The 25848-nt window shown below is 41.6% G+C and overlaps 1 protein-coding gene across 1 annotated transcript in view; it reads left to right on the top strand.

Annotated features, from left to right (window-relative positions):
• Positions 1 to 25848, top strand: part of SMYD3 (SET and MYND domain containing 3) — a 699109-nt gene that overhangs the window by 50265 nt on the left and 622996 nt on the right. The window lies entirely within an intron of this gene.

Here is a 25848-nt window from a genome sequence, read left to right on the forward strand (position 1 = left end):
CTTCCCATATTTTTAGTACTTAAACAACATGAGGGATCATTAGAAAACTAAAATCAAGTATTTTAGATGAATGCTTACTTTTTTTTTTTTTTTTTTTTTAGATTTTATTTATTTGACAGACAGAGAGCACAAGTAGGCAGAGAGGCAGGCAGAGAGAGAGAGGAAGGGAAGCTGCCGAGCAGAGAGCCAGGTGCGGGGCTCCATCCCGAGACCCTGGGATCATGATCTGAGTTGACCTGAAGGCAGAGACTTTAACCCACTGAGCCACCCAGGTGCCCTGAATGCTTACATTTTTAAAAACAGAATTGCTCATAGTGAAGACATCCTAAATAACACCTTCTTGAGGTTTTTGTTTCCCCCGATTGGTCTGAATGTCCTCCACTTTCTGTATCTGAATTGTGCATACTGCTAATTAGCTTTTAGAGCCTCAGGAGATCAGGAGATAGACTTGGTGACTGGGCAGTTCTGTACCTGGTTGACTTTAGGAGTGTCTGCCTTCCTTTTTATAGAAGTATTTTGTATTCAAATGTAATGATCTATTTATAGATAAGAGATAAAGTGTTTTAATCTTACCCGGTGGATCCCTGATGAGCCAAAAATGAAATTCTGAACTGAAATAATAAGCTGAACACCAGTGCATGATTGCTGTGCTCGCTGAGGCTTTAATCCTCTCATAAAATATTTATCTGTGCTTTATATCACATTGATTTTTAGATCTCTTCCATTGGAAAGTATCTTTTGTCAGCTTGCTAATTATGGTTAAAAATAGAGACGAAGTGTGACTGCATTCTTATTTTAAATATGTTTAAAAAAGTTGGGCAAACCACTTAAAGATTTATTATGGAGAAATTGAGGGAATAGTACAGAAAACTCTGCTATGTCTTTTACTCAAATTCAGCAAATTTTAACATTTTGTCACATTAGCTTTATATGTATTTATTTTTATCTACAAACGCACACACAATTCTTTCTAAACCATTGACAGTAGATTGCATACATAATGTCCCTTAATACTTTAGTGTGTGTTTCCTGAGAACAAGGACATTGTCTTCTATAACACTGTACCCTTACTCAAATCCAAGGAATTTGTTTTTTTATCCAAGGAATTTAACATTCACACAATATTTGTATCCTTTATGTATTTCCAATTTGCCACTGGTTCCAATTTTTTTTTTTTTTTAATTTTTATTTATTAGAGAGCGGGGGAGAGAGAGTGCATGCAAGCGGGGATGGGGGACAGGAGGACAGGGAGTTGCAGGCCCATGGCTGAATGGGGAGCCTGGCTCAGGGCTAGATCTCAGGACCCCAGGAACATGACCTGAGCCGAAAGCAGATGCTTAATTGACTGAGCCATGCATGAGCCCCCAAATGTTTGTTTTTGTTGCATTTTTTCCTTCTAGCCCAACATCCAGTCTAGGATCCCACCTTCCATGCACTTGTCTTGACTCCTTTTTTTTTTTTTTTGTAAGATTTTATTTATTTATTTGAGAGAGAGAGAGAGAGAGAGAGAGCGGGCGCACGAGTAGGCAGAGCAGCAAGCAGAGAGAGGGGGAAAGCAGGCTCCCTGCTGAGCAGATAGCCTTATGTGGGGCTCGATCCCAGAACCCTGGGATCATGACCAGAGCTGAAGGCAGAGGTGTAACTCACTGAGCCACCCAGACGCCCCAATTGCCATGACTCTTGCATCTCCTTTAATCTGGAATAGTTCCTTAGCTTTTCTTAGTCTGTTATTTTTTTTTTAATTTAAATTCAGTTATTTAACATATAATATATTATTGGTTTCAGAAGTAGAAGTCAGTGATTCATCAGTCTTATACCCAGTGCTTATTCTATCACATGCTCTTCTTAATGTCCATCACCCAGTGATCTCTTCCCCTTCCCACCTCCCCTCCAGCAACCCTCAGTTTGCTTCCCATGATTAAGAGTCTCTTTTGGTTTTCCTCCCTCTGGTTTCATCTTGTTTTATTTTTTCCTCTCTTCCCCTCTAATCTTCTGTTTTGTTTCTTAAATTCCACATATGAGTGAGGTCATATCATGGTTGTCTTTTCTGAATGACTTCGTTTAGCATAATGCCCTCTAGTTCCATCCATGTCGTGGCAATCATAGTCCGTTATGGTGTTAGTATTTTTATATTATTAGTATTTTTAAAGAACTTAAGCCGGTTATTTTATAGATTGTTCCTGAATTAGGATTTATCCGATGTTTCCTGATTAGGATGAGACTTAGATTGTTAATCCCCACCTAGAGTACTCCTTAAGGTTAACACCTGAGGTATACCATGTCCATGTCCTCCTCATTGGTGAAATTTTGATCACCTGGTCATGATACTGTCTGGGCTGAGTAGTTCCTGTTTTTCTCCTTGTAACTAATAAGCCAGTCTTTGGGGAGATACTTTTTTTTTTTTTTTTTAAGATTTTATTTATTTGAGAGAGAGAGGAAAAACAGGGGGAGGGGTTGAGGGAGAGAGACAATCAGACTCTCGGCTGAGCACAGAGCCCAATGCGGGCTCAATCCCAGGACCTTGAGATCATGACCCAAGCCAAAGACAGATGCTTAACCGACTGAGCCACCCAGGAGCTCCTGTGGGGAGACAATTTGAGACCATGAGACCAACATCTAGTCCTCATCATTTTTTTTCTCCATATATTTAGCATCTGTTTACAATTGTTTTTTGCCTGAACCAGTATCTACTGTGATGGTTATAAAATAATGTTTTTTAAAATATTAAAATAGTTATTAAATTATTTTGAAATACTTTATAACATAATAATGTATATTTCTGGGTGCCTGGGTGGCTCAGTAGGTTAAAGCCTCTGCCTTCAGCCCAGGTCCTGATCTCAGGGTCCTGGGATCAAGCCCAGCATTGGGCTCTCTGCTCAGCAGGGAGCCTGCTCCCTCCCTCCCATCTCTGCCCACTTCTCTGCCTATTTGTGATCTTTGTCAAATAAACAAATAAATCTTAAAAAAAAAAGTGTATTTCTTCATTTAAGGGGAGATATATATTTCTTTATTGTTGCAGTGAATAACAAGATCTGTTGGCAGGTGTAATAACTACCATAATTTGAAAGTAGTTATGAGCGTGGTTATTCTAAGAGGCCAGTGATCATTGTGTGATATGAAAATACTGTGATTTTTTTTTGGTTAGCATATAATGTATTATTTGCTTCAGGGGTACAGGTCTGTGAATCATCAGTCTTACACAATTCACAGCGCTCACTATAGCACATACCCTCCCCAATGTCTACCACCCGGCTACCTTTTCCCTCTCTGCCTACCCCCCCAAGCAACCCTTGGTTTCTTTCCTGAGATTAAGAGTCTCTTATGGTTTGTCTCCCTCCCCGGTCCCATCCTATTTCATTTTTTTTCCCACTCCCTACCCCACCATGATCCACACCCCCCTGCCCTGCCTCTCAAATTCCTCATATCAGAGAGATCATACGATAATTGTCTATCTCTAACTGGCTTCTTTCGCTTAGCATAATACTCTCCAGTTCCATCCATGTTGTTGCAAAGGGCAGGATTTCATTTTTTGATGGCTGTATAGTATTTCATCACACACACACACACACACACACACACACACACACACACACACATAATCTTCTTTATCCAAAATAATGGTTTTCTAACTCCTTCACTCCCTCCACATTTATTACTGTTTATTTCTTACAAAGGACAAGTCCTCCCTTATTTATTTATCTCATTTTTATCAGTATGAACTCATACTGATAGGTTGAACTGATAGGCTACAAACAAGAAAAGTATTTTATTCAGTGGGTTACAGTCCATTATTCTGTTTGTTTTGATGCTGAAATTGTCACAGATTTGACTCATGGAAGCCCCTTCACGTTGGCTCCTGTGTTTTTTTGATCTGCCACCATACTTTTTTGGACCGTCTTTTTACTCTCTGGCACAACAGAATGTTCCAGGTTTATCTTGTATCTTGCCTTCCTAATCTGGGATCAGCCATTTTTGTAATTTCCTTTAGCTTCTTTTAGTACACTAACACACAAGCCTGGTCTAGGAGGTGGTGACATTTCTAGTATTCAGGGATTTTCCCAACCAAGATAATTGTGGAAAAAGTAAAGAGATCCAGATTAAAGAAGTGGTTAATGAGACTTCACCTCTTCGGGAGGTGGTAGGTAGGTGTTTGTGGTGATGGTGGAAAGCAGATGGCCAGGAGCAGGGGCCACTCCTGTGGGTCATCAAGGGAACTGATTAAATATGACAGCACTTCTTGTTTTTTTTTGGCATACATTTGTCATGCTGGGATTCCAGAAGTTGCCTTTTGCTCTGGTAGTGGACTATGGAAGTACTAATTACTGTGGTTGTGGACCCCAGTAGTGCGCACATTTGACAGGGATAGGGATTAGAGAAAGGGGTTGACTACAAAGGAGTACAACAAGGGAATGTTGGGGATGATGGAACTGTTCTGTATCTGTGCATCTGTGGAAAATTATACAACTGTATATCTAAAAAGTGAATTTAGGGGGACGCCTGGGTGGCTCAGTTAGTTGAGCAGCTGCCTTCGGCTCAGGTCATGATCCCGGCGTCCTCGGATCGGGTCCCGCTTTGGGCTCCTTGCTCAGCGGAGAGCCTGCTTCTCCCTCTGCCTCTGCCCGCCACTCTGTCTGCTTGTGCTCACTCTCTCTGACAAATAAATAAAGTCTTAAAAAAAAAGTGAATTTAGGGACACCTGGGTGTTTGCCTTAGGCTCAGGTCATGATCCCTGGGTCCTGGGATTGAGTCTCAGTCAGGCTCCCTCCTCAGCGGGGACCCTGCTTCTGCCTCTGACTGCTGTTCCCCCTGCTTGTGCTCTCTAGCTTAATCTCTCTCTGGCAAATGAATAAATAAAATCTTTTTTTTTTTTTTTTTTTTAAATATATTTACAGGGCACCTGGCTGGCTCAGTGGGTTAAAGCATCTGCCTTCGGCTCAGGTCATGATCCCAGGGTCCTGGGATCGAGCCCCACATCGGGTTCTGTGCTCAGCAGGGAGACTGCCCCCCACCCCCGCCTGCCTTTCTGCCTACTTGTGATGTCTGTCAAATAAATAAACAAAATCTTTGAAAAAACGAATTTAATAATGTGTAAATTAAAAAAAGGCACATTGGGTAGTTTCTGACAAAGTAAAGCGGAGCCATCCTAATAGTATATAAAAACTCAATTTTGTCTAATGTTGTGTGTCTGTCTGGTGCTAAAATAATGGAATTATACCAGTTTCCCATTGTTTTAGTGATATAGATAGATAGACTGATTGATAGATATATAGTTGGGGGGAGAGCCAGATGGAGAGGCAGAGAGAGAATCTGAAGCAGGCTCTATGCTGAGCTCTGAGTCCAATGTGGGGCTTGATCTCACAACCATGAGATCATGATCTGAGCCTTGGTAGGCTTATCCTTCCCTTACATGCAAAGATTAGAATTTCAGACCTTTTCAGTGCTTGTTCCAAGGCCATCTTTTCAATCCATGTTCTTCTTCTTCCTTTGGATCTCAGGCATGGTTGGTTACAATTGATTATATAGTAGCAATTCCCTGAACTATATTTTTCAGTATAAAGAGGCCACTCTTTTGAATTCCAGCCCTTTATGCTCAACTGTCTACTTGATATTTCTTTTTGGATATTTCAGAGGTGCTTGAAATTAAACATCTTTAAAACACTCTGTATTCTCAAACTTCCTTTTTTCCCCTTCTCCTCCTCCTCCTTTTTTTCCTTTTTTTAAGTAGAGTCCAATGCGGGGCCTGAACCTGTGACCCAGAGATGAAGACCTGAGCTGAAATCAAGAGTCTGACACTTAACTGATTGAGCCACCCAGGTGCCCCTTGAACTTTCTTCTTAAATCTGCTTCTCCCACTTTCTTTCAGGGATAGGTACCACTGTTTTGCCCTTACGAGAAATCTGGGGGGCATTCTCAATGTCTTCTTTCCCTCGTTCTACCCCATCAACCTGATGATCAGTGAATCCTTTTTTTTTTTTTCTTTTTTTTTTTAAATTTATTTGACAGAGAGAGATCACAAGTAGACAGAGAGGCAAGCAGAGAGAGAGAGAGGGAAGCAGGCTCCCTGTTGAGCAGAGAGCCCGATGTGGGGCTCGATCCCAGGACCCCGAGATCATGACCTGAGCCGAAGGCAGCGGCTTAACCCACTGAGCCACCCAGGCGCCCCCTGATCAGTGAATCCTATTGAATTTAGCAATGAAATATTTCTCAAATATATGTTCATCTCATTATCTCCACTGTCATCACCCTAGTCAAAGCCATTGTTGTCATCCCATAGCCTCGTGTCTAAAATTTTTTTAAAGATTCTATTTATTTACTTATCTCAGTTTTTAAAAATTTTTTATTTACTTATTTATTTGACAGACAGATTACAAGTAGGCAGAGAGGCAGGCAGAGAGAGAGAGAGGAGGAAGCAGGCTCCCCGCCGAGCAGAGAGCCCGATGCGGCGCTTAATCCCAAGACCCTGGGATCATGACCTGAACTGAAGGCAGAGGCTTTAACCCACTGAGCCACCCAGGTGCCCCCTATTTATCTCTTTGAAAGAGAGTGGGCACAAGCAGGGGGAGCAGTGGAGGGAGAGAGAGAAGCAGGCTCCCTGCTGAGCAGAAAGCCCAATGTGGGGCTTGATTCCAGGATCCTGAGATCATGACCTGAGCTGAAGGCAGATGCTAACCACCTGAGCCACTCAGGCACCCTTGCGTCTAAATTTCTATAGTAGTTTCCTAACTCATCACCTGGTACCCATTCTTATTTCCCTCCTAGCTGTTGTTCTTAGTGTAGGGCTTAAAATCCTTACCGTGCCTATAGAACCCTCCTTGCCTCATCTTGAACCACTTCTTGACCTTTTCCTTTCCTCTCCTCTTTCCAGTCAGTCAGGAAGTCTAGCTCACTTTACTTTCTATATTTCGAAGTTTGTCTCGAGCTCTCCTGCTTCTGTGCCTCCTATGACGGTCACTTCAGGACTTCATTGTCTCACCTGCAGGCCGCTCATGCAGCAGCTTCTGACAAGTGGTTTCCCTCCCTCCTGATTGATTTCTCTCTCTTTCTTTCTTTCCTTCCTTCCATCCATCCATTCTTTCTTTCTTTCTTTCTAAGATTTCATTTATTTATTTGACAAATAGAGAGCACAAGTAAGCAGAGTGGCAGGCAGAGGGAGAGGGAGAAGCAGGCTCAACACTGAGCAAGGGAGTCTGATGTGGGGCTCAATCCCAGGACCCTGGGATCATGACCTGAGCCGAAGGCAGATGCTTAACTAACTGAGCCACCCACTTGCCCCTCTGTCTTGATTTCTTGTGCACTAGTCCATCCTCTGTCAGCCACCAGAATGAGCTGTCTGAAATTTCTCTGGATCCTGATTTCTTATGACATAAAGTCTGACCCTTTCTTTACTCCAGGCTCATCTGGTTTCTGCCCTGAACTTGTTTCCACTCCTCCAGTTTCCCCAGAGGAGGTTTGTCTGCCCTCCTGCACACCCTGAAGGCCAATTCTTCTCCCCTTGACTGGGCTCGGAATGCAGGCCTCCCACATCTCCACACACACCTTACCCAGGTGCCTTCTCGCCTTTGTTTTAAAGTTACTTTTTTTTTTTTTTAAAGATTTTATTTATTCATTTGACAGGGCTCACAAGTAGGCAGAGAGGTAGGCAGAGAGAGAGGAAGGGAAGCAGGCTCCCTACTGAGTAGAGAGTCCGATGTGGGGCTTGATCCCAGGACCCTGAGATCATGACCTGAGCCGAAGGCAGAGGCTTTAACCCACTGAGCTACCCAGGCGCCCCTAAAGTCACTTCTTTCATGGACGCCTTCCTTGCTCTCCCCACCACACCACATTAGGTATTCTTCTCCGTTGCACTTTCCAAATGAAATTACAGTTAGGTTTATGTGTTTGCTCGTTTTCTAAACTGTGAATGCCTTCATCTTTATGAACCTAGAATTAGGCAGACGTACAATTAATTTAGAATAAATGAGAATGAATGCATGAACATGGCTGTTCTGTGAGCCAGAAGTATGTGCCACTGTGAAAATGGCAGCACGTTCCTTGTGGCAGAGAAAAAAAAATGTTTGTGAGCGCATTTTCTAATTTCAGTTTTTTATACATTGTTTTCTTCACTTTCAGTTACATACTTCTCCCTGACAAAATGGATGAATAAGTAGCACATATATATATGTTTTTGAAAAACGATGACATTAGGCCACTGTGCTTTCTGTGATAGGTTTTTGTTTCTCTGTGGGAATGTACTTGTGACATGATTATTTTCTGCCATTAAAAGTGTCCCAAGTTTTTATGATGGATTTTTACCTATCAGTATTTCATGACATTCTGCATCATTTATGGCATTTAGAGCCGCATATATGCTGGGTGTTCAGTATGTATTCTTGGTGATGGGTCAGGGTGTAGCATAACCTCCCCTATCTGACAAAGATGGGCAGCCTTTAAATTAGAGAATAAACATGTTTGGATTCCTTTTCCTTGAAATGAACTCAGGTTCTTAGGCTCAAGACATTCGGAAAATACAAGAAATATGACAATATGCCCAAGGCTTATTTGATTTACTCTTCTTTTTTTTTTTAATAATTTTTTTAAAAGACTTTTTAAATTTATTTGAGAGAGAACACTAGAGAGAGAGCAAGCACGAGTGGGGGGTAAGTGGGAGAGGGAAAAGCAGGCTCCCCTCTGAGCAGGGAGTCCTGTGTGATCCCAGACCCCAGGACCCTGGGATCATGACCGGAGCCAAAGGCAGATGCCCAACCAGCTGAGCCACCCAGGAGCTCCTGATATACTATTCTTACATTCTCTTCATTTAATGTTTTTCAGAAATTACTTTAAACACTTTAGAGTCATTGTATGCCTTTATAAATTTTTTTTGAAGATTTTATTTATTTTTTTGCCAGAGAGAGAGAGAGCGCACACACAAGCAGGCACAGCGGCAGGCAGAGGCAGAGAAAGAAGCAGGATCCCCGCTGAGCAAGGAGCCCGATGGGGGACTCGATCCCAGGACCCTAGGGTCATGACCTGAGTCAAAGGCAGTGGTCTAACCCACTGAGCCACCCAGGCGTCCCATTGTATGCCTTTACTAATATTTGAACATAGCTATCTTCTGCCTTGTGGTCTTTTTTTTCCAGGCTAACTTGTCATTTCCTGTAGCTGGGTAGTTAGTTATCATGATGATGGTTGGGTTTTGCTTGGTCAGCATTCATTGTAAGCATGGCAGAAACTTACTGAATTTATACTTGGCTAATTAAGAGTTTATAATAATTCTGACATGCTGACATGAACTTTGTACTGTTTAAGGCAAAGAGAAAAGGATTTGCTTAGCTAATTAAAACTAAACAAGAAGGAATGTATAATCTACTTGAGGCAAACCAATAACTGTTTTCAAGCATGTAAAAATCAACACAAACTAAGGATATGCCAATTAAAATTATTTTTTATTAATTAAAGCATTAATGGATTCTCTAAGGCACAACTTCTTTCTGCCTTCTTCCTTGGCATTTGTTGAGGTTGTTAGAAAAATAGGGACCCATTGGTTTTTTTTTTTTTTTTAAGATTTGATTTATTTATTTGACAAAGAGAGAGAGAGTAGGCAGAGAGGCAGGCAGAGAGAGGGGGGAAGCAGGCTCCCTGCTGAGCAGAGAGCCCAATGCAGGGGTCGATCCCAGGACCCTGAGATCATGACCTGAGCTGAAGGCAGAGGCTTAACCCACGGAGCCACCCAAGCTCCCCCTCCCCCATTGGTATTTTTAAAGTTCTTTGTTCATGATTCATAGTAAGAAATACATACTACATTGGTATCTAGTATAAATAATACATGATGAACAAAAGTGGTAGAAAGCAATATTTAACCTTACCTTTTATCTCTGTTTTTATTCTCTTACATTTCAAATTTTAAAAAAGTGCTTCTTGGGACTGACTAAATTGATTTTACAAATTGATGAGGATCTGCCTGTGGTTTGAAAGAGGCCCTGTGTGGGATTATGAACTGGAGTGCGGGAACTTTCTGTTGCCAGGTGCTAGCAGTGCCTGGTGTGAAGCACGTGCTCAGGAGGTACTAATTGAATGAACTGGTTGGAAAGAGGAGTAAGAAATGAAATCGGAGCTATAAAAGGAGTAGATGTTTTTGGCAGTGAGGTTCTTAGATGAATCAGCAGGGGCAAAGCGCTTTGTCATATCACTGTTTGGTTTAACAGTGCTTATTTTCAAGTAATGGAAACCAGCTTGGAGCTTATGCAGAGAAGGACATATCAGAAGGATCGGGGTGTCTGACAGAACTGAAGAGCAGGGGTGCATCTTGTGAGCTGGGAAGGGGAGCGGGGACTAGAGAGCTTTTAAGAACCCAGGCGTGTTCTGCTTTTTTTCATCCCTGCTTCTTTCTGTGTGGCTCTCCCCCACCCCCAATCCACCAGAATGGTTTCCTCTGGTGTTCAGTTCACATGACAATTTATTTATTTATTTATTTTTTAGTGCTCGCTTCGGCAGCACATATACTAAAAATATTTATTTTTTAAAGATTTTATTTATTTATTTGACAGAGAGATCACAAGGAGGCAGAGAGAGAGGGGAGGCAGGTTCCCTGCTGAGCAGAGAGCCCGATGCAGGGCTCTATCCCAGGACCCTGGGATCATGACCTGAGCCGAAGGCAGAGGCTTAACCCACTGAACCACCCAGGCGCCCCTAACATGACAATTTATGTCCAAAGCTCCTGATTTTATATTTTTGTCCAGGTTTCAGTACTGCATGTGACTTGTATATGGTGGAATTAGTAAATTATTAATCTTTTGATAAGATCAGTGGGTTAAGCCGCTGCCTTCGGCTCAGGTCATGATCTCGGGGTCCTGGGATCGAGTCCCGCATCGGGCTCTCTGCTCGGCGGGGAGCCTGCTTCCCTCTCTCTCTCTCTCTGCCTGCCTCTCTATCTACTTGTGATCTCTCTGTCAAATAAATAAATAAAATCTTTAAAAAAAAATTAAAAAAAAAAAGATTAGGTATTAAAAATCCGAGGTCACTAGTGTTAGATGAGATGTCTTCTGTCATCCTGCTCTAAGGTTTAGGGTTTCTAATGGCCTTGTTTCACCTTTAAGGTCTTATGAATACATTGTGTGCATGCATTCCTGTGTGATCATTGCTTGCAGAAGTGTAAATTCAGCACACTTTTGCAGCATCCATTGCTTGGTGAGGCGGATAGGATGGTTACAAAGATAAATACAGTATATTGAGAATGGTTTTGCCCTTTGAAGGTTATGGCCCTGTTCCAGCAAAGTATATCAAGTCATGCATAAATGAACTGTATTCATGATGTTCATTCAGAAGTAGTCTTTAGTCTTTCCATACCCAGTTTCCGTGCCCTGTTTGTCACATTTACCGATGTCCTCATCTGGGATGAAGACCTGCTTTGACTTTCCTTCACTTTTTGGTTCGCTATTTGTATTCTACCTGTGGGCTCCAGCCTTTATTTCAGTATCCGTCCTTAGAGGCCCTCATAGCTGTGAACTGGCCACAAGGGTGTCTTCTGGCATCCTGCACCCCTCTTGAACCCAAGTCAGAAAACAAGAGAGCTGGACCAGAAGATATGGTTCTCTCCAGGAAACACAGACTGATGGAAAAGAGAAAATCACACACAATTTTTTAAAGATTTTATTTATTTATTTGACAGACAGAGATCACAAGTAGGCAGAGAGGCAGGCAGAGAGAGAGGAAGGGAAACAGGCTCCCCGCTGAGCAGAGAGCCGGATGCAGGGCTCCATCTCAGGACCCTGAGATCATGACCTGAGCCGAAGACAGAGGCTTAACCCACTGAGCCACCCAGGTGCCCCGAAAATCACAAGTTTTTAAAAAAAATTATTATTTATGTATTTATTTTAGAGAGAGGGGATGGGAGGGACAAGAGTTGAGAGGGACAAGCAGACTATGTGCTGAGCATAAGCCCAGGAGTTGGACACTTAACTGATGGAGCCACCCAGCTGCCCCAGATCACAAATGCTTTTAATGCAACATCATAACTTTACATCATAACTCAAGTTTGAACTGGGTACCACGGGATTATTTATGCCAATGCCTGTCACATGGTAGGGCCTCTAGAAAAACTTTGGGAAAGAATCAGTAAATGCACGAGGGTGTTCCTCTGCTATAGCCTCATTGAAGGCGTAACATTTGAGCAGGCTCTGAACAGTTTGGGTGTGTGTGGATAATGAGTTGGGCATTTTTCCTGTAGGAATAGCTGTGTTCAGGAACCAAGTTGTGGACTGATAGAGAGCAGTTGAGTGTGAATATGGTGTTATTCTGTTGGGAGGATAGCTGAAGGGGCTTACATTAGAGCAGGTGGAGGAGGGCCTCATAGGCCGTGGTAGAGAATTTGACTTCATTTCCTGAGCGCTACATGAGAATTTCCCAGGAAGGAGTAATAGGGGGAGATTTGTTCTTTTTACAGGTAACTTTTTGGTCAGTCTCAGCCTGGAATGGCAAGAAATGGGCCATGTGGACATGAATTAAGATGCTCTTTTAAAAAAGTCTAGGCAAAGATGATGGAGGCTCTTCGTAAAGGCTGTAGCATTGAGGGTGAAAAGAGCTTAAGTTGCAGGGAGATAGACGTTTCAGGACTGTTTGGCTTTAAGGCAGGGTCAGATTTAATCAGTCTGGTTCATTCAGTGTATGGAGTGGAGGCTAATAAAGCTGAGCCTTAGGTACACTGTCCTCTTCTTTTGTGTCCTTCATGACTCTCATCCTGTGTCTACGTGGTTAATCATTCCTTAGCCTTGTCTCCAGTTTTCCAGTCTTGTAGTTACTTCTTAAACCTGACTGTAGAAATTTGGTTGGTCTCTTTGGCTTTTGGTTATCATTCACACTTGTACCACTCAGGTGTGGATGCTTTGGATGCTAAAATGAAACAAACAGACAAAAAACAAGTGCCCAGTCTTATGGGGGAGATAGGCATATACATAGTTCCTATACACTGTGATATAAGCTTTAATGGAGGCGTGGACAAATACTATGGAAGCTAAGAGGAAGGACTCTGTGGTGCTCCTGAGGTCAGTTAAGGAAGAGAAGGAGAAAAAGCTCTAGCTTAGTGCTGGTGGACGAGTAAGTCAGATAGGAGAGAATTTGAGGTGTCTGTGGGATATTTGGGTAGAAATGATCAAAGGGTTGGATGGTTGGATGGGGTTGGATGGAGGGTTGGAGGTTGGAGGGAGAGGGTTGAGCAATGGATGTGGAAGAGCAGTAGGTCTGGACCTTGGCTGTGCATCAGGGAAGCTAAGCAACAACAAAACCAGGCCCCCAGGCTGTGCCCAGAGGCTTTGATTTGCTCCACCTGGGATTGGGACTCAGCTTGGTATGTTCTGAACCACTAAGGTGATGCTACCGTGCAGCTAGAGTTGACAGTCATTTTAATTCAGGGCGGAGGTTTTCTTGGAGATGGTGGAGTGTAGTAATAGCTGAAGCTTCGATATGGATCAGTTTGGGAACAGGAAGAAGTAGAAGAGAAAAGAACCAGACAAAAACCCTAATTAGGGAATGCCAACATTGTGGTTCGCAATGATGTGCTGGCCAGAGAGAACCTGGGAGCACAATCCCTAAGTCTCAATTGCATCCTTTTAAAATTTAGGGTGTTAACGTACATTTTGCATAACTTCTTTCTTACCATTCAGAGTGGATTGTGTATCAGTATACCTTAATGCCCAGTTCACATATATTTTGTTGACTGACAGACTGATGCAGCTGATAAACATTAATCCTTTTATCACTGATGTGGAAAATCACGACCTTTAATTCTTATCAGCAGCAAATACCTATATCTGCCTCCAAGTTTATTTAGAAAAAGAATGCATGAAAATAACAATTTCCAAGAATCCATTTTATTTTCTGAATTCAGAGTCACCTGTCATTTTTGCCATAAATTCTTTGAGGCATGAAATAGCCTGCCAGTTGTCTATTGCTCTCAAAGTTAATGAATGGTTATCAGTTTATCATGGGTAATAACCTAGCTGCAAATTGTAAAGAAGGCATTCTATCACTTCCTAGCATTTTTGCCTCAAGGCTGTATCTGCCTTTTCTATAGGATTTTGAGGCTCAGTCTCCCTAAAGCTCTTAACGGAGCACATTTCTTTCTTGGAAACCTCTTTACACTTTGTAATACTGCAGTGAAATATTAGCTGGTTATACCTTGCTCTGTGTGATAGATTTTGTGTAAATAAAATTTCTTGATGTAGGATGCCATAGTTTTATATTGAACCAATACAGCATTTTAGTTTGAGAGATATTTAATTTTTTATAACCAATTCATTATTCTGTTCAGTTCTTAGAAGTAAAGTGTTGTGGTATTCTAGCTCTCCAGTTTTTTTGGTTACATAGTTAATGATTGGAGAAACAGAACTGTTTCAAGGAACCTTACTTCTTAAAGTTACTCCTTTTTCTTTTTCCCAACAAAGAGAAGAACTCTGTAACACGAACTCTTTTAAGTCAAGTGTTTGGACTTGGCTGTATTCTTACTTAAAAACAGCAGCAACAACAAACCAGGTCCATGTCTTATTTATCTTCACATTTCAGGCCCTGAGCATAGTATAATTCTGTAAATTCTGTTGAATTTCATTAATGTGAACTATCACCTTACTTCACAAGTCATAAGTTTGTGGTATGGTGAAGGGTCCTATACTCAGGAATGGGAGGACATTGATTTAACCCCGTATGTGGCTTTTATCCTTGAAGTATAAATAGGACCACAAAAATAAATATGTTTCTTTTCAGTTACAGATTTACGAATTTCGGTCCCATTTCTTTCATTGTTAAAGTTCCTTCAGAACTTGCTTCTGGTCTGGTTGCTTTATGTAAGAATTCTTTGTGTATTTTTATCTGTTTCATTTTTACTCCTTCAGAGGAGCCTTGCACAGTGGCTTGTGTGTAGCAGTGATTAATGTAATTAGTGACTTTGCTTTAATGAAGCAGGAGAAAAAACATTACTGAGATTTCTTTGAGGTTTAGTGTGTTCAGTAATCTCTGATCAGTTTTACTATTGCAATAGGTTATTTACTTCTATAGGTCATTACTATTGCTATAGGTTATTTAAGGAGCTCCAAATCCTTTCAGCTTCTAAAAGTGGGAGGAAATGAAATTCTGCTCTCATTGACTCCTCTTTGTGTTCTTATTCCTAAAACATGTATGGGAAAGCAGAGAGAGAGAGAACTTCTATTAATAGTTTGTTTTATTTATTTCATGTATTGCTTTATGTTCTCTTTATGTGTTTATCCTATCTTCCCAATCATATAATCTGTATTTTCCTTGGTGGAGCCAGATCGTAAATTCATTATAACTGCTGGGGAGAGTTGTGCACATAGTAGGAACTGCATTAATTGTTGGTTGGTTGCTCGGCTGACTGATTAGTTATGGGGCTCATCTTGACAGTGAAAACATCGAACCCTATCAGAATGCACAACAGTTGTTCTGTGGATGCGTATCTGTCCTGTAGGAATATTTCCTAGAGAGATTTGCAGTTTCCCTTCTTAACTCATTTCATAGCTGAATGATCCTTACTTTTCAGGGAGCATATCCCTGTATATTTATTCAGGATTTCTCCTTTTGCAGTGTGAACAGTTTCCTCATGCCCTAACGTGAGTCAGCTGGTCCCGAAGCAGCTGTCTTCATTGGGCACTTACTGCTCGCCTTTAGTTAAGGTCCTTAACTAGAGTAGGAGCCAATGAGAAGATCCACTTCTACCTTTGCATTTCCCACCCCCCTCTCATGTGCAGAAAGCTGGTGCTTATTCAGGTAGTAAAAATGTGGACTGTTGTATGAACACAGCTAAAGTTTACTAATAATTTGCCAAAAACTACTCTGTATTCTGTTCATGCTCATAGGCATGTGACTAGTGGTGACACAAGGGATTACCTTTGTTGAGTGTTGACCTAACTTGGGGATCAGCAGTTTGCTTGACAAAGCTCACCTGCTTTCCAGGATTGGTTTGCTTCCTGCTCGTGCAACTTTTGTGCGCGGGAGCCCTTTGAGCCTTCTTCTTTTTTTTTTTTTTTGGTGTGATTTTTTTGATTTATTTTAGAGAGTGTTGGGGGAGGGGAGAGGAGGATAAGGAGATATTGCATTGAGCATGGAGCCCCATGTAGGGCTTGATCCCACAACCCTGATATGGCCTGAGCCTAAACTAGGAAGGAGTTAGATGCCCAACTGACTGAGCCACCAGGTGACATCCTTTGAACCTTTTGAATATCTCACTTCCTATAAATTTGGAGTTCATATTCACTGTTGCAAATTTTTATTCAAGTAGGAGCTGCATTTTATTTATTGGTAAGCTAACAGAGATGTAAAGTTTTATTCAAATAGAAGCTGTAGGGTTTTTTTTTCCAGTTAGCTTTTTTTGTCACTAGCGTAAATGGCATCTTTATTATAAATATATTGTCTTAGTTTTTATTGTTAATGTATCAAAATACATTTTGATACTGATTATAAATATAAATACTGATTATTTACTTGATTGTTGTAATCAGCCACTACTAAATTCTCATTTCTAACAGTATTTTGGCCTTTCCTCCCTTGGGTTTTCTAGTTATAGTCATAACATCTGGATGTATGGATACTTTTGCCTTCTCTTTACCAGTATAGAGATTCGTAGAGCATGTTGGTAGAGAGCTTAGGTTCTGGAACCACTCTGCTTGGGTATTAATCCCACCTTCACTAACTTCCTGGCTGCATGACTTTAGTCAAGTTACTATCTATGTGCCTCCATCCATGTCCCCATCTATAGAATGGGATCATAATAGTATACTCTGTAGGATTGTTAGGAAGATTATATGAATTAAATTATTTAATATATGTAAAGTGCTTGAAAGAGTGTCTGACACATAGTAAGCACCAGAAAAATGTTTGATAAATAAAAAACATCTTTTTTCCCCTTGTGTTGGCTAATACTTGTAGATGAAAGTTAAAAAATGATGGTGAGTCATGCTTCCATGAATCATTGGGAAGTTTTGGACTGATGTAAAATTTTGCATTTTTCAACTATATTAAAGAAATGGTCATCTGTTGCTATTTTGCTAAGGGTTAAAAATCAGGAATCATTTAAAAATTTTATCTTATGCTTTTTGGCCTACACTGAGATGGTCATCAACTTTTCTTTTTCTCTCTGTATGGTTATTTACATGAGTAAATTTCCTAGTATTCAGCTGTTCTTACATCAGTGGAATGAATACATTGTACTCAAAGCTTAGCTTTCATTTAGAGTACTTCTGAGTTCTTTTTGGTATTATTTTTTATAAGTTTTTGCGTTAAATATTCATAAGTGAGGTCTGACAGTAATTTTTAATCTGTCCTTTGTCAAGTTTTGGTGTTAATGTGATGCTGTAATATTTGAACACTTCTCTCTCTTTCTCTATATGCTAGAGAAGTTTAAAGATTTATTTATTTATTTAGAAAGAGAGAGAAAAAGAGAGCATGAGCAGGGGGAGGGGAAAAGGGAGAGTCAGAGGGACAGCCAGACTCCTTGCTGAACGGGGAGCCTGATGCAAGGCTCAATCCCAGGACCCTGAGATCATGACCTGACACTGGCTGAGCTGTCCAGGCGCCTCTAGAAAAGTTTAAATTGATTATTTCTTCTTTTATTTTTTATTATTTTAAAAAAGATTTTATTTATTTTGGAGAGAGAGCATGTGTACTACACAAGTGGGGAGAGGGGCAGAGGAAGAGGGAGAGAATCTCAGGCAGACAGCCTGCTGAGACTGTGCTTGGGGATGTGAGTGTGAGGGAGGTGAGCGGGTGGACAAGGAGCAGGGGGACCCGATCTCACAAGATCATCTCCTAAGTGGCAACCAAGAGTAGGCCGCTCAACAAGCTAAGCCACCCAGGTAGCCCTTCTTTTTTTTAAATTAAGTGTTGGGATGCCTGGGTGGCTCAGTCGGTTAAGCGTCGGGTCGGGTCATGATTCCAGGGTCCTGGGATTAAGTCCCACATTGGGCTTCCTACTCAGTGGGGAGCCTGCTTCTCCCTCTGTCTCTGCTCTCTCTCTTTCTGACAAATAAAATCTTTAAAAAAATCTTTTAAAAAAAGTGTTAGGAAGGGAGCTAAAAGATTTAGTCTAGCTATCTTTTTTTTTTTTTAAGATTTTATTTATTTATTTGAGAGAGAGCGAAAGCGATCACAGAGGGAGAGGGATTCCAGAGGCAGAGGGAGAAGCAGACTTGCTGCTTGAGCAGAGAGCCCGATGTAGGGCTTGATTCCACGACCCTGAGATCATGACCTGAGCTGAAGGCAGAGGCTTACCCAACTGAGCCATCCCTACCTGTCTTAATTTTATAATTGAAGAAACAGTGGCAGGGTACCAGTGGCCAGGTGGCTTCGTCGGTTGGTTGTCTATGTTTGGCCCAGGTCGTGATTTCAGGGTCCTGGGCTCACAGGGTCCTGGGATTGAGCCCCATCTCAGACTCTCTGCTCACTGGGGAGTCTCCTTCTCTCTCTCTCTCTCTTTCTGTCCACCCTTGCCCCCCGTAAGTGAATAAAATCCTAAAAAACAACAACAACAACAAAAACCAGTGGCTTGTATATAGCTACTCAATGGTATAGCTCCTTGGAGCTTAGGTTTGGGCTTGTGTCGTGGGGGAAGTAACATTTGTTGAACATTTACTTAGGTGTTTAAAAACAATATCATGGGGTGCCTGGGTGGCTCAGTCGATAAGCATCTGCCTTCGGCTTGTGTCATGATCCTAGGGTCCCGGGATCAAGCCCCACATCAGGCTCCTTGCTCGGCAGGAAGCCTGCTTCTCCCTCTCCCACTCCCCCTGCTTGTGTTCCCTCTCTTGCTGTGTCTCTCTCTGTCAAGTAAATAAATAAAATCTTTAAAAAAATAAAAATAAAAACAATATCATACTTCTGATATCTGCATTAGATGTAGGTTTGCTTATTTGAAATCTAAAGTCAGAATATAAAATCTTTTTGACTTAAAAAAATTGATTTTTTTTTCAATGAACAGTTTAGTTTCATTACAAAACTGACTAGAAAGTACAGTTTCTAAATACCACCTTCCCGAACACGACATCCCCCACCAGAGTAGTACATTTGTTAGTTGATGAGCCCACAGGGGCACATCATTATGATGCAAAGTCTGTAGTTTACATTGGGGGCACTCCTGGTGTTGGTTTTACACTCTGTGGGTCTGAACAAATGTATGATGACCTGTATCTACCAGCAGAGTATCACACAGAATAGTTTCACTGCCCTAAACATCCTGTGCTCTGTCTCCACATCCCTCACTTCCCCTTATCCTTTGGCAACCACTGGTATTTTTACTGTTTCCATAATTTTGCCTTTTCCAGAATGTCATACAGTTGGAATCCTACATTGCATAGGCTTTTCAGATTGGCTTCTTTTACTTAGCAATATGATTTGAGTTCCTCTGTCTTTTCATGGGTGGATAGCTAGTTTTTTTGTTTATTTGCTTATTTTTATTTTTTTAAAAGATTTTATTTGAGAGAATGAGAGAGAGTGAGCATGAGAGGGGGAAGGTCAGAGGGAGAAGCAGAGCCCCCTCAGCTGAGCAGGGAGCCCCATGTGGGACTCATCCCGGGACTCCAGATCATGACCTGAGCTGAAGGCAGTCGCTCAACTAACTGAGCCATCCAGGTACTCTGTTTTATTTTTTTAATTGCTGAATTATATTCCATTGTCTGGATAAAATTCTAATGGTTTTGGATGGCTGAATGTCTTTCTTAAAGATCTTACCTTAGTTTTTAATCCCAGAATCTAGTTAGTCAGCTAACAAATATTTGTTGGAAGCCAACAAAGTGTTTTCTCATTCTTGAAGGCTGTGGTGATGTAGCAGCGTTCACAATAGACATGAGCTATGCTTGTCCTTATGGAACCAGGGATAATTTCTAGAACCTAACAGGTGCCCCGAACTGTATTTTCATTCCTGGCCCATCAACTCATTGGAGAGTCTTTGTCTTGTTTTCAAGTTTGTTATGTAATACAGATTTATTTCCACTAGGTGGTGGTAGAGTCATATAGCTGGGTTATATTACACCATAATTAAGTCACTAATTGTTTGCTTGTAAATACTGTTTTCTTTATAGTAAGTAAAATTTAAACCTGTTTATATTAATTCACTAGAATGTAATCACTAATTAAAATGAGAACTTTTAACACCTCTTGCAGAATGAATCCCAGTAAGTAGAATTTCTCAAATTTTAAGTTTGTCTTTGTTAAATAATGAAAATGTATTGAGATTTGGCTACATGGCACACTTTGTGCTAATATTGGGGATTCACAGTTGAATGTGATTCCTTTCTGTCTTTGATATGTTGTAGTTTAATGAAGGAGACAGACACGAAAAGAGATCCGGGACATGCTGTGAAATGTATACATATTAAGTGTAGCATTAGATGAGCTTTGACAGGTGCATACACCTGTGTGTAACCCCGATCCTTCTGGACTTACAGCTCCTTACCATTTTGGAGTGCTGTTTTTTTTTTTTTTAAAGATTTTATTTATTTATTTGACAGATAGAGATCACAAGTAGGGAGAGAGGCAGGCATAGAGAGAGAGAGGAGGAAGCAGGCTCCCTGCCAAGCAGAGAGCCCAATGCGGGGCTCGATCCCAGGACCTGAGGATCATGACCTGAGCGAAAGGCAGAGGCTTTAACCCACTGAGCCACCCAGGCGCCCCTGGAGTGCTGTTTTTAAGGGTCCTGTGCAGGCTGAGTAAGCAAGAGGAAGCCAGTTGCATTAACCGAGAGTGTCATCTGGTTTATGTATCAGTTCAAATTCAGCCCTCATGAGTCCTGGATGTACTTTGCTTCTGTCCTTGAGATTTTACATGAACTGGTTGTGGTGGTGTTCTTACCCTTGTAGTCAAAACAGTACATCTGTGCTGGAACGCCCACCCTTTACTTTCTGAGATGAGGGACTTGGTTCTCTACTCCTAATAACATAACTTAGAAAACAAAAAAAACACCCAGACTTAATAGCAAAAGGTAATTGAATCACAGGATTAAATGTTTCAATGGTGAGAATTGTAGCCTATGCAAAGCAGGTAACTTTATTGAGCACTTTGTTCCGGACACTATTCTTTGTGGTCATGATCTCTTTTTTAGGACAGTTCTAAATAGCTGGTGCTTATTGTTCCTTGGGTTGGGGACATGAGTGAGGTAACTCATGTTCAAAGAGATTATAGAATTTACATAACGTCACAGCTAAATGAGTAAGACTCCGTAAGCCAGGGTCTCTGGTTCTAGCGCAGGATATCCCCACCCCCAGCTGTGTCGTGCTGTCTTGGAAGGAGTGTTTAAATTACAGGGTGAAGAACATCTGAGCGCCTGTGGGGCTCAGTGGGTTAAGCCTCTGCTTCGGCTCAGGTCATGATCTCAGGGTCCTGGGATCGAGCCCCACATTGGGCTCTGTGCTCAGCAGGGAGCCTGCTTTCCCCCCTCTCTCTGCCTGCCTCTCTGCCTACTTGTGAGCTGTCTGTCAAATAAATATGTGAGCCGAAGGCAGATGCTTAACCCACTGAGCCACTCAGGCGCCCCTAAATAAAATCTTAAAAAAGAAGAACTCCACGGGGCGCCTGGGTGGCTCAGTGGGCTAAAGCCTCTGCTTTTGGCTCAGGTCATGATCCCAGGGTCCTGGGATGGAGCCCTGCATCAAGCTCTCTGGGCAACGGGGATCCTGCTTCCTCCTCTCTCTGCCTGCCTCTCTGCCTACTTGTGATATCTGTCTGTCAAATAAATAAAATCTTTAAAAAAAACAGACCACCACAAATAGGAGAATTATAAGTTATTTTCCTAGTTGTGGAGGTAAATGAAGACCATCCAAATGAGAACAACCAGTGCTTATTTATTCAGAGCTTGCTCTAATAAGGGAGTCAGCCCTCACCACTTTCATTTGGCAGAGGTTCAAAGGCATGCTGTGGAGTGGGAATGCTTTTTGGTGGAAAAAAAGGGAACTTCAGGTGTGCTCTGACTGGAGCTGTTCATATAGGGGGGAATGCTTTTTGGTGGAAAAAAAGGGAACTTCAGGTGTGCTCTGACTGGAGCTGTTCATATAGGGAAGCTGGAGGCAGGCTAATTAGAAGCAGGACATCTATGTGATTGGTTAGGTGCATTTTTAGTTTCTCTTTTGGTCCTAAGGTGAAGTAGGAGGAAAAATGAGTAAAGCTATCTGCAATCAAGTCGTAGTCATTTGGGGCTAATCATTACAGAAGTTATTACATGACTTCCCGTACTGGTTACTGTAGAGAATGTGTTGGTTTCCAGGGCTGGATGCTGCAAGTTGTGGGTCAGAATTCTATTTTTATATATGGTCTGGCCATCGTCCATTTGTATGTCTATTGTAGTGGATATGTTGGGGACGGGTAGTTCTTGCTAAAGGATTGATTATATAATATATATTCAAATATATATATATATTTTAAATTTCATTTATTTATTTGATAGAGAGAGAGATCACAAATAGGCAGAGCAGCAGGCAGAGAGAGAGAGGGAAGCAGGCTCCCTGCTGAGCATAGAGCCTGATGCGGGGCTGGATCCCAGGACCCTGAGATCATGACCTTAGCCAAAGGCAGAGGCTTAACCCACTGAGCCACCCAGGTGCCCCTATATTCAAATATACTTTATGTTCTTGGGATAATGACAGTTTGACTTTTGGACAGGGAAGAGTAAAGCAAGAAGAGAGGATCATTTCTTGAACATCTGTTTTATCCCCCACTCCGAGCATTGGTTCTTAGTGTGTTCTCAGCAGCAGCAGCATTGTATCCTGTTAGCAATGCAGGCAGTCAGCCCTCAACCCCAGATCCCCCGAATTCGAAACTGTGAGTGGGACCCGGCAGTTCATTTAGGATCCACCCATTGAAGTATGATCTCATTGTAACCAATGACATCTACAGAACCCCTGTTTCCAAATACGGTCATATTCCGGGTGGACATAAATTTGGGGGGCATAGTGTTCAATGCATAGCGCCTTTGTAGAAAACTCATTGACAACATATGAGAGTCTCTTTCTGGACAGTATTCTGTTTTACTGACGTATATATTTATATCAGTGCTGTGCTCATGTCTTGGTTACTCAGTTTATAGTAAGTCTCAACATCAGGTGCTGTGAGTTGTCCACCTTTGTTCTTTGTGAAATTTGTTCTAGCTGTTTGAGGTCTTTGCTTTTCCATATAAATTATAGAACCAGTCTATTTCTATAAAAATGCCTGCTGGAATGTTGATTGGGATTGCTTTGAATCTGTTGATCAATTTGATTTTTTAATATTTATTGGGTTTTCTATAATGTATTTAGGTCTGCTTTTCACAGTGTTTAATGGTGGCTTGAGATGTCCCTCGGCTTGTGGGTGCAGGTTCAGTCTCTGTCTCCATCTTCGTGTGGCCTGCTCTCTGCATCTTCTTGTTTTCTGCCTCTTACTGGGACAGCCATCACTAGATTTAGGGCCCAGCTAGGGAATCTCAGATCATCTCTTCTTGAGATCTTTAACTTAATTACATCGCAAATATCCGTTTTCCAAGTAAGGCCACATTCACGAGTTCCTGGGGTTAGGATGTGTTTCTTTTTTTTTTTTTTTTTTTAAGATTTTTTATTTATTTATTTGACAGAGAGAGAGATCACAAGTAGGCAGAGAGGCAGGCAGTGAGAGAGGAAGGGAAGCAGGCTCCCTGCTGAGCAGAGAGCCCGATGCAGGGCTCAATCCCAGGACCCTGGGATCATGACCCAAGCCGAAGGCAGAGGCTTTAACTCAGTAAGCCACCCAGGCGCCCCGTGTTTTTATCTTTTTGAGGGCCACTCTTTGACCCACTGCAAGACCCCATGCTCAGTCACCTGCTTGAAAAATCATTACTTTATGGTAAAAAATGCAAAACAAATCTTGTTTATACACTGAGTATAGGAAAATGTTAGGGTCTACTCTTTACTGATCTTATTTCCTGCCATTAGCCCCAGCTCACTGGACCCCAGCCACACTATCTTTTTGCTGTTTGTGAAACTCTCCAGGCAGGGTTTTTTCCTGTTCCCATTGCCTGGGTTTTTCATCCTCCAGATGCTACAGGCTATTCCCTCAAATTCACTTGGGTCTCTGCCCAATGTCCTCTTATCAGAGGGGCTCTCTCTAAAATATCTATACTCTCTTATACTCTTTTATCATTCTTTATCACTGTGCTGCTCTATTCCAAGCATTTAACACGATCTGATACATTACGCAATTTCTCTACTGTCTTCATAAACTGTAACTTAAGTTCCATGATCATAGGGCCTCTGTTGTTTATTAATATATCCCCAACACCAGGTGCCTGGGTGGCTCAGTGGGTTAAGCCTCTGCCTTTGGCTCAGGTCATGATCCCAGGGTCCTGGGATCGAGCCCCACATCGGGCTCTCTGCTCAGCAGGGAGCCTGCTTCCCCCTCTCTCCCTGCCTCTCTGCCTACTTGTGATCTCTGTCAAATAAATAAATAAAAGCTTAAAAACATATATATCCCCAACACCTAAAAAGTATCTGGCACATGGCAAATATTTAGCAAATTATTTTGAATTAATTTAAATGAATGCAGGAGGGAAAAATAAAAGAAGATGAAAACAGAGGGAGACAAACCATAAGAGATTCTTAATCATAGCAAATAAGCTGAGAGTTGCTGGAAGGGGGGTGGGGAAATGGGGTAACTAGGTGATGGGCACTAACGAGGGCACATGATTAATGAGCACTGGGTGTTTTATAGAACTGATGAATCACTGACCTCTACCTCTAAACTAATACAATATATGTTAATTAAATTTAAATAAATTTGAATGAGTAAGTGATTTTCTTTAGTTGAGAAATAACCTTTAAAGAAGGAGATGACTTTTTATTGTTTTTATTTTTATTTTTTTAAAAAGATTTTATTTATTTATTTTACAGAGAGACACAGCCAGAGAGGGAACAGAAGCAGGGGACGTGGGAGTGGAAGAGGCAGGCTCTCCGCTGAGCAGAGATTCCCGATGCGGGGCTCAATCCCAGGACCCTGAGATCATGACCTGAGCCGAAGGCAGAGGCTTTAACCCACTGAGCCACCCAGACACCCTGCAAGGAGATGACTTAAAAAAAAAATATCTGTTTATGTATTTGAAAGAGGGAGAGAACATGCAGGCACACACCTGTGTGGAAGGGAGGGCCAGAGGGTGAGGGAGAGAGAATCCTAAGCCAACTCCCCCGTGAGGGCAGAGCATGAGGGGTTGATCTTGCTACCCTGGGATCATGGCCTGAGCCAAAATCAAGAGGTGGATGATCAACTGACTGAGCCACCTGGGCGCCCCAAAGGAGATGACTTTTTAAATCACCTTATATTAAAACCCATGTATTAGAAACAGCAGCTTAAAGAAGCTCCTAATTGTCAAGTTTGGGACAATTTATTTTAATTTTTAAAAAATTTATGTATATATATTTAAGTTTGGGATAATTTAAATATCAAGAAAGAATAATAATTCTAATTGATTGTAATATTTTGAATAAGTAAAAATGTCTTTTTTTTACTTAGTGGTACGAAAGGGTAGGAAAATAAGGAAAACCGTTCTCTTAAAAAGCTTCGTGGGAAGGAATAGTGTGCCCAACAATCCAAGTGATGATTACATGGCAGTTAATTCCCCAGAGGAGGTGAAGCTGCCTTTAACTGGGGGAGAGTGTGGAATGAGGAACTGACTAAGCGTGAAGCTGACCTGTCCACCGTGATTTATGATATTTGAGAGTCCTTCTAGCTCTCTGTGGGTATATCTGTAGACTATAAGTCTGAAAAAGAAATATTGAAAAGACAATCATCCTTGTATTGGGAGAATCAATCTTAAAGACAGGCGAGGCCACTTCGGGTATGTGGCCTGTGAGTCCGTCTCTTTCTCTTTTTCTGTGTGTGTCTGTC

This window comes from Meles meles, chromosome 17 (genome assembly GCF_922984935.1).
Source record: "Meles meles chromosome 17, mMelMel3.1 paternal haplotype, whole genome shotgun sequence".
NCBI classification, from domain to species: Eukaryota; Metazoa; Chordata; class Mammalia; order Carnivora; family Mustelidae; genus Meles; species Meles meles.